Here is an 8,409-nt window from a genome sequence, read left to right on the forward strand (position 1 = left end):
CAAGATAATTAGTGTGTAGACCATTTTCATTTATATAGTGCTCTGTGAACACAAATTAGTTAGCATAAATCAATTAAATGACGAAAAATTAGGTGTCTATTTACTTGTGACTATTCAGTGTATATGAAATTTTTAATAAATTCACAATTTCACACTACCCCCCATGCCTGAGTGTGGTCTCTGACTAAAAGACTAGATTCAATACAACTTATTTTAATGGCTATTAAACACATTTCTGAAAAAATTGAAAATGTGAGTGAACTATAATAAAATTCATCAATGGTTAAAACCACTTTGTGTTTACAAAGCTTAGTACAGTTAACAATAACAGTTTGAACAATTTAAAATTCTAAAATTTTTAATCTCTTTGCTATAAAGCTAATAAAAGTTCTAGAATTAATTATTATGTTTTATTTTCAATACACTTCCATTAAATAAAACAAAAAAGCAATATAAACAGATCTGATTACGCATAGTGGACAATAGCCATATAGGGGATATTGAACATTTGTGAAGTTTTACTGATGAGTGAACACAGAAATACAGGTTAACCATTAAAAAGTTTGCTACTACTTGTAATATCATTTTCCTTTATTGAGAGTGAAATTTGCTATGGTTCAACCTACATACTAAGCACGTGACAAAATAAAAATTAATTCTCTCTTACTTAATCAAATACACACAAAAAAATCTCAGTAACATACTTTATACTTACAGAGTAATAAGGTACAGTTACATCACAAGACCTATCCCCTGAAACCTACTCTCAAGTTTTAACTCATCATAACATCATGATAAGAGTGAATTTCAAGTTATCTAGAAATTGTATAGCCTGAAACATATGTTTCAAACACAATATAAAACTTTGTGAACATAAATTCAGGATGACAGTCAAATACAAAAACATTGCTTCGATATATTTTGAGATAAGGAATGCTTTTCTTAAGTACTTTAAGTGCATTTCAATAACAAAAAAGAAAATCATATACAAAGTTGAGAAAGAATTCTCGAGTTGTAAGATTAGAATGAAATATTTCTGTCCTTGGAAAATATAGTTAAAAAATATTTGCTCTAAAAAACAAATTATAATTTCTTCTCATCTTTTATAAAGGTATGGTCTATGATCAAAATCAAATCACTCATGTTTCAATAGTACCAGCCATCTAAAGATTGTTTTTTTTTTATGTTTGAGGAGATTGTCACTGGCAAATCGTCCAACATTATTAAATTTTAGTAAAAACTCTCTCTTATACCCCCATGAAAAGAAGTTATTTTCATCAGCACAGCAGAAAAATTGTAATACATTGTGTACCATATACTATTTTTCATGGGCCATTAGTCACAAATATAATGCTAATGTCAGTACAACTTTCTGACTACTAAGAAGAATATTGCTTTAAAACTCTGACATTAGAAAAAGTGGTGGTGACATTTATAGCCCAAAATCAATATATTTTTAATTTTGGGCTTAGAAAATCATGACCAATGTTGTTGTTTTTATAGGACAATTGCAAAAGCTGTTTAAACATGTCTCTTTTAAGATAATTTCTAATTAAGTAAATTTTTCAGATTTTTCACTGATTACAAAATTCAATAAATCACTTTCTTTTCAACAAATCTGTAAAATTATATAAATGTATGTCTTTGATATTTAAACCACTGTTAAAGCCTTTCAAATGATATGTATACTATAGTCAAGAAGACATACACAAAAAATGAGTTCAAAAACAAAACTGACAAAAAGTTAAGATGAACTGTTGCTACTGCTACAACCACTTTGGAGATAAGTTTTACAGAACTTTCAATATGAACATTATGATATTGACTAGTCTTTATGTAATCTTAAGTAAGGCCTTTTTAAGGTATCTTCCAAAGTCATTTATTATTCTTTTAGTCACCAATTAGTGAATATGTGAAAACCAATACAAACATTTATGGGTAATAGTGAGGACCAATCTTTTTTATTTCTTCCCGGCACACTGGACAATAACTTTCTTTCTTCTTCAGCATATTTGCACATTTGGTACACACGCAAACATGAAAGCAGGGGAGAAGGGTTGAGTCTCTTACAGCATCCAAACATACCACACACTCTTTACCTCGATGATCTCGGTTTTCTAGGGTATGAAAAAGATGGTAAGGTTTAATGTGTAAGCAAAACATAATACAAGCAAGAGTTAAGAGTTTACAAGTAACTAACATTGCACATACTTCTGTTTTCTGAAACACTCATTAAAGAAACAGATTTACCTAGCAAGCTCTTGGTATACTTCTGGGATTTCTTTATAGCAACAACAACAATAACAAAAAATTACTCAAGAAAAACCTAAATACCTATGTAATGTTAAGAAAAATTAATGTTGAGAAATAAAACCAGTTTTTTCTGAAATAAAATAAACTATCATTATTACCAAAAGACTGTGTGAATCAATGTCAGGTGTGAGACCATTATATGGCACAATTTTTAGTTTCTCACAATATATCAAAGGACAAAAGTGTTTAGTTGTTACACCCAGTATAATTAATATACTGTGTTTTCCAATATAAATCGGTAACTTGTTACTAAATCTTTAGTATACTATGCAACAAATGAATTATATTGTATTTTATTAAGCTAGTTTATTTTGAATGTCTATTGGTAGGTATCTATAACCTCAAGAGATGGAAGCAATTATCAATAAATCTAAGAGTATTACCTCCACATACTGACCTTCAAATTTATCTGTATTACGAACAAATAAACATTTATGAAAATATTTAGGTTACTCCATTTGTTATATGTAACAAAACAACTAACAGATTTAATATGTTACTTTAACAAACTTTGGTTTCAAATCTGTAATGAACCAGTCTGGAAGAATGTGAGAAAATATTTGTTGTGAAGTGTGATTTAACCACTATTATTTGGTTTTTCACCTTATATTGTTTTCAATTTCAGATTTGCCTCATTACTTTCTTTACATCTTGGATGAATATATTTACTACTTCAGTTTTGTTTGAATGAAATAATTAGTTAATTTCATAACGGAGTTAAAACAATACTGATGTGTTTTTTTAATTATTTCATATTTCTTAGTGCACACTGCTTAAACAAAGGTTTATTTTTCTAAAAATACAGTGCAAACTGCTATTTCACAAACAAAATGTTGTGAAATGTATGAGAATAATTTATATTTGGTTAAAAATAAATGTGAATTTCTAAACCCATCTGTAAAATCTCCATGATGAAATCTATTAATATGCAAGTGATGACAGGGATTTTTCCATGCAAGTTAAGATAATCCTGATAATGAAATAAGAATTTTTCTCCCAGATCAAAAATGCTACAAAAACTGTATATTTCCACAAAACTGTAGTGGATAGTTAAGGTAGTAATAAGACTAAAGTATGAAAAATGCTGTGGCAATGTTTTTGATTAAAAAATACAGGTTTACCTTCATATTTATAGGTTTTTTTGACAATGTTTGAGCCAAAGAGAAGAAAATAAACGATAAGAACAATTACAAATGCTTTTATAGATTTTTAAAGGTTTCAATGGAAGGTCTGTAATTTTGAATCTGTAAAGTTGTTGTCTTGACATGCTAGCCTATTATGTAATTCAATAAATTAAACTTTTCTCTTTCTATAAATAATGTATATTCAACTTTTTTTGAAAAACAATAAGTGATAAGAGGGAATGGAGTGCAAGTTTGACTTTTTGGTTTGTATCTCTATAAATCAAGAAACAGTGGGCCCTCCTGCGACACAGGGGGTACAGTTCTAGAGCAAGCTGTGTTGGAGGAACTAAATACTTTATAGGTTTAATAGGGATACGGGAACACAGCCGCGTTAAGTCTCAGATAAATGCTTATATATGGATTTTTTTACACATAAATGAAAAGCCCTACCTACACAGTATTGTATATGAACTAAAAATACAATATCATAAACATAATAACAATGACAGGTGATATCCTGCACCTGTAAATGAAAATATCTTCAATAAAATAATACAGTACTGCATTTTATTGTAACACTCAACTATGAATGATGAAGACCTTTCATTGATAATGATAACAGATTTGGAGGCTGAGAGGTTAATTTAACGCTGATGGATCATCTGGATCATTGAAAAATTCAGCCTCAAATTCCAATGAAGCAGATGTAGAAGTTCATGGGATGGGGTCAGAAGGCATTACATCGGCTGACTTGGACTTCATAAAGTCAGTAAATTTCAGCTGTTTGGTTTTCCTCTGCAAATCTTTCAAGATTTCTCTGTAGGGTGCTAGAACGTCATTAAACTCTCTTTTAAATTTAATGCTTCTCTCCATTATGGGATCCATGTCTACAACCATTTCTGCAAGCTCATCTGCCTTACATAGAAAGTCGGACACATCCTTTGCTGTGAGGATCGGTTTAGCAGGTTCTGTCTCTTCAGGATCTTCATCACTATCACTGTCGGCTAACGGTAATGGGATTCCAGCAGCTCAACCACCTCCTCATCTCTCAAACCCCTCACCCCCAATTTCTTTAGCAAGTCTTATGATATCGGCAACTTCCTTCTCAACCATCAGGAAAGCTCTTGAAATCGTTTAAAGTTGATGCCAGCATGACTTATGGTAGACTTTTTCACCTTGTCCCATGACATTTTGGTGATATTGATACAGTCTTTAATGTTATAAGCTTTCCAAAACTTGGTTAAGTTTTTGAAAACACTGGAGTCTATAGCTTGGGTTGTGCATCAGTAGACAATCCTTGTATAGTAAGACTTGAATGTCTTTATTACTCCTTGGTCCATCAGTTACAGGATGGATGTGGTATTGGAAGGTAAAAATGTTATCTCCACATTAGAATGGCTGAATTGCAGTGTGTCAGGGTCATGGACAGGAGCATTATCCAAAATTAGAAGAACCTTAAAGTCTAGGTTCTTTCTCGCCAGGTATTCTCTAACATCATGCACAACATTATTTTGCAACATTGAATAGCATCCTAGTTACCCAAGCATTTTTATTTGAACACCAAACAACAAGCAAATGTCACTTATTCTTGCCTTTTAATGCACATGGGTTTGCAGAGTGGTACACTAACTAGTTTCTGGAGGATCAAGGTCACAAAAATAAAAAAAATCCCTAGCTGTAAACATGGAGACTGATTTTTCACACAATTTTTGCTATATAACTCAGTCAAAAACCAGATTTTGATGAAACTTGGTAAACATATGTAAAATATTATTCCTCATTGTCCTGTCAAAAATGGTCTGCGTCCATTGATAACAACTTACGTACAGACACGTTTTTGTATTTATTGAAAGCCGAATATGATCAATGCTGCGTGGCGGAGGCATATGATTTACTGAGTGCCTCTCTAGTTAACTAGGTTTTGATGACAAAATTATTGACATACATTGACAATAAAGTAGTTTATATAAATTTTGAATGTAAATATGTAAAACTGTCATGATATGAGCACTTTTACCAACTCATATCCAGAGGGGAAAAGTGTATTCCTAATAGTATTTTAAGATGAAACTCCCACTTTTCAAATACAGACAAGGCAAATGCCATCGGCTTGTCACATAAGTTGTTATCATGTCTTAGACTGTATAATACGGTGAATTAATATTCTTTTAATTAACCATTTCCAGCTCAAAGGCATTCATAAGAATTATTAATTAAGAGGCATCACTACATCTAAAACACAGACATAGCATGATTTTGAACCTAAAATAAAAGTTTACAATGTATAGTGAAATAGAAACCACTATATAACTGTCTAATATGCAATTACATAACATGCAATAAACATTGACCAGAGAGAGGTTTCACAAATGCTTATACAATAAGATAATCACAGGTCTAATGATGTTATGTAGAGTCAAAAGAAACCATGAATATAAATACTAGAATAAAATAAAGAGATAAGCATGGGAATTATTAAGATAAATTTATCACTTTTAACAATACAAAATACAAAATTATGTAACTTGAAAGCATTCAATCAACGATTGAGAAAAGCTTCTGAGATTACAACTCAAAGTTTTAAAGAAACTAACAACTCATATAAAAAAGAAAGATCTCTAAAACAATTAGATTATGAGAAAGAAAATAATCCCAGTTTTCAGAAGCCATATTTATGGTTTTGAAAAGCTAGAAAGTTGTAAAACAAAAAATACAGTCAGATGAATTTCATAGTTTCAAATCATTCAAGCTTGAAATAAGCAATACACAAAATAAGACCAGAGATCTGCAGATTTGTACAAGTTTTATCTTCTCAGACAGGATGTTTAAATATCTGACTCCCCAAACAATAAATAAATTTGGAAGGCAAATAAAACAGGGTTACCATTTTGGATTTTTTATTGCTTTATCTATAACAAATACTAATAAAATATATTTCAAAATAGAACTAACTTTGAACATATAATTTCATTCTGTAGTTGATTTGAGGGCAGAGATCAAAGTATTTTCTAAAACCTAATGATTTTAAAAACAAACTGGAAAGGATGAGAGAAAGGCAGATTTTCTTATAATAATTACCATCATCATAAGATGTAGAGAGAAAATCCTGTGGAGGCAAGCTTGAAATGCTGGGCCTTAGTCTTCGTTGATGTCCACGATGTTTCCGGAAATTTTTTATGTATTCTGTTTGGACAGAAGTGTTCTAAAAATATTACACTATTTCTTAACTAAGTAATTTAGAACATTTTACATTAAAACACATCTCACATTTACTTCAAAAACAAACAACTAAATTAACTCCAAAGTATTTTGTTTAACATTTTGGATTATCTTTTATTCCTCACACCTCTCTCAGTAACAAAGTATCAATGATGCTTAAAATAATATTCACAGGTCTTAAATAGGCATCATAAGAACCAAACTACTCAACAGTCTTTACTATCTCCTTAAACATACTGTTATATATTAAAATTAACAGTGGAAAAGAATTTTTCTAGGACTATGATGATAATGGCCAACACAAAATGTAATAAAATGCTCCTAGTAATAAAACCATACACTTGAAGGAACAAAGTGCCATGATACAAACTGGTCAAAATACAATAAAAGGGAACCCTTGAATTCTGTAGTTACATTACATAATTCAGATGGATTCACGATATGTGAAAAAACAATAAATGTTGGAGGTTTATGCTTCTGAAATCTCACATGAAGGTAGCAACAAGTAATCCCTTAAAAACTAGGCTAAAACTGTAGAGAACACTAAGGACTTAATATTGTGTTGTATCTTTAATACATGGGATGTAATTTCCAAGTTAATACTCACTGAATACCTTATGACTAGGTTAGAACTGTAGAGTACACAAAGGACTTGATACTGTGCTGAGTTTTATCTCTAGTATGTAGAATATGATCTTGGAGATTAATACTTATTAAATATTTTCCGGCAAGGATTTATTATTGAATAATAATCTGTTGTGGAATGGGTAGAACATTAAATTAATGCAGCAAAAATCATTATTTGATCAAAAAAAGAAGGTCCTCCAATGTAAAGATTGTTTGCAGATGAATAACATATTTATTTCATTCAGGTGTTGCAGAATAGCGATGTTCCAACTTTGGGAAAGAAACAAACACAATTACAAAAAATAAACAGAAAAAAGAATAAATAGAGAATAGGGAAGATATTGAAAAATTTAGTTGAAATGAGGCTGCTATATTTACTTTTGAAGTATTTTCTTTAATCAGTATTTAATTTTCAGGATTTTGAAGACATTACCTAAACAAGGTTACATTTCTACAGTATGAATGAATTGCAAAGTTATTGGGGCTAGAAAGATATCTGCTAACTATGAAAGAAATCCTTTACATTAATCAATTGTAACATTCAAGTGGCATGTTGAGATAGATAGCTCTGAAAGAAGTCCTTCATATTAAACAATTTCACATTTAAGGACAGGTGGAGTTAAGACTGCTTTCTTCTAGCTCTCAAAGAAATCCTTCATGTTAATCAATTCTACTAATCAAGTAGCGTGTGGGGTTCAAAACCTTTTTTTGGTAGATCTGAAAGAAATCCTTCAAAATAATAAATTCTAACATTCAAGTTGAATGTGAAGTTAGATAACTCTGAAAAAAGTAATTCATATCAATTCCAACCTTCAAGTAACATGTGAGGTTAAGTAGCTTCTTCCTATCTCACAGAAAAGTCTTTCATGTTACTGCTCATGTAGATGAGGGTAAGGGTGTATATTTCGTGTATCTGAATTGTCAGAAAGTATTTGACAAGGTGCCACATAAGAGGCTTGTAAAATCAAGAGGTAATCCTCAACGGATGGAGAACTTGAAAGTCTTTTACACAGGATTAGAGCAAATTAAGCTATGAAATCTTGGGCATGGTCAAATATATCAATTGAAAGGGTTTCACCTCCTGAGTCCAAAACTGTAATTAGATCTCAAATTGGTCAATAGATGA

General features: G+C 30.8%; 1 long non-coding RNA gene across 1 annotated transcript; it reads right to left on the minus strand.

Moving 5' to 3' along the window:
- Positions 1 to 573: 573 nt before the first annotated feature.
- LOC111083442 lies at positions 574 to 6,636 on the minus strand. The gene is made up of 2 exons (XR_002609037.1): positions 6,516 to 6,636; positions 574 to 2,117 (listed from the first exon to the last, which is right to left on the minus strand). It is a non-coding gene; the product is annotated as an uncharacterized LOC111083442 (long non-coding RNA).
- Positions 6,637 to 8,409: the final 1,773 nt, after the last annotated feature.

This window comes from Limulus polyphemus, unplaced genomic scaffold (assembly GCF_000517525.1).
Source record: "Limulus polyphemus unplaced genomic scaffold, Limulus_polyphemus-2.1.2 Scaffold9530, whole genome shotgun sequence".
Taxonomy (NCBI): domain Eukaryota; kingdom Metazoa; phylum Arthropoda; class Merostomata; order Xiphosura; family Limulidae; genus Limulus; species Limulus polyphemus.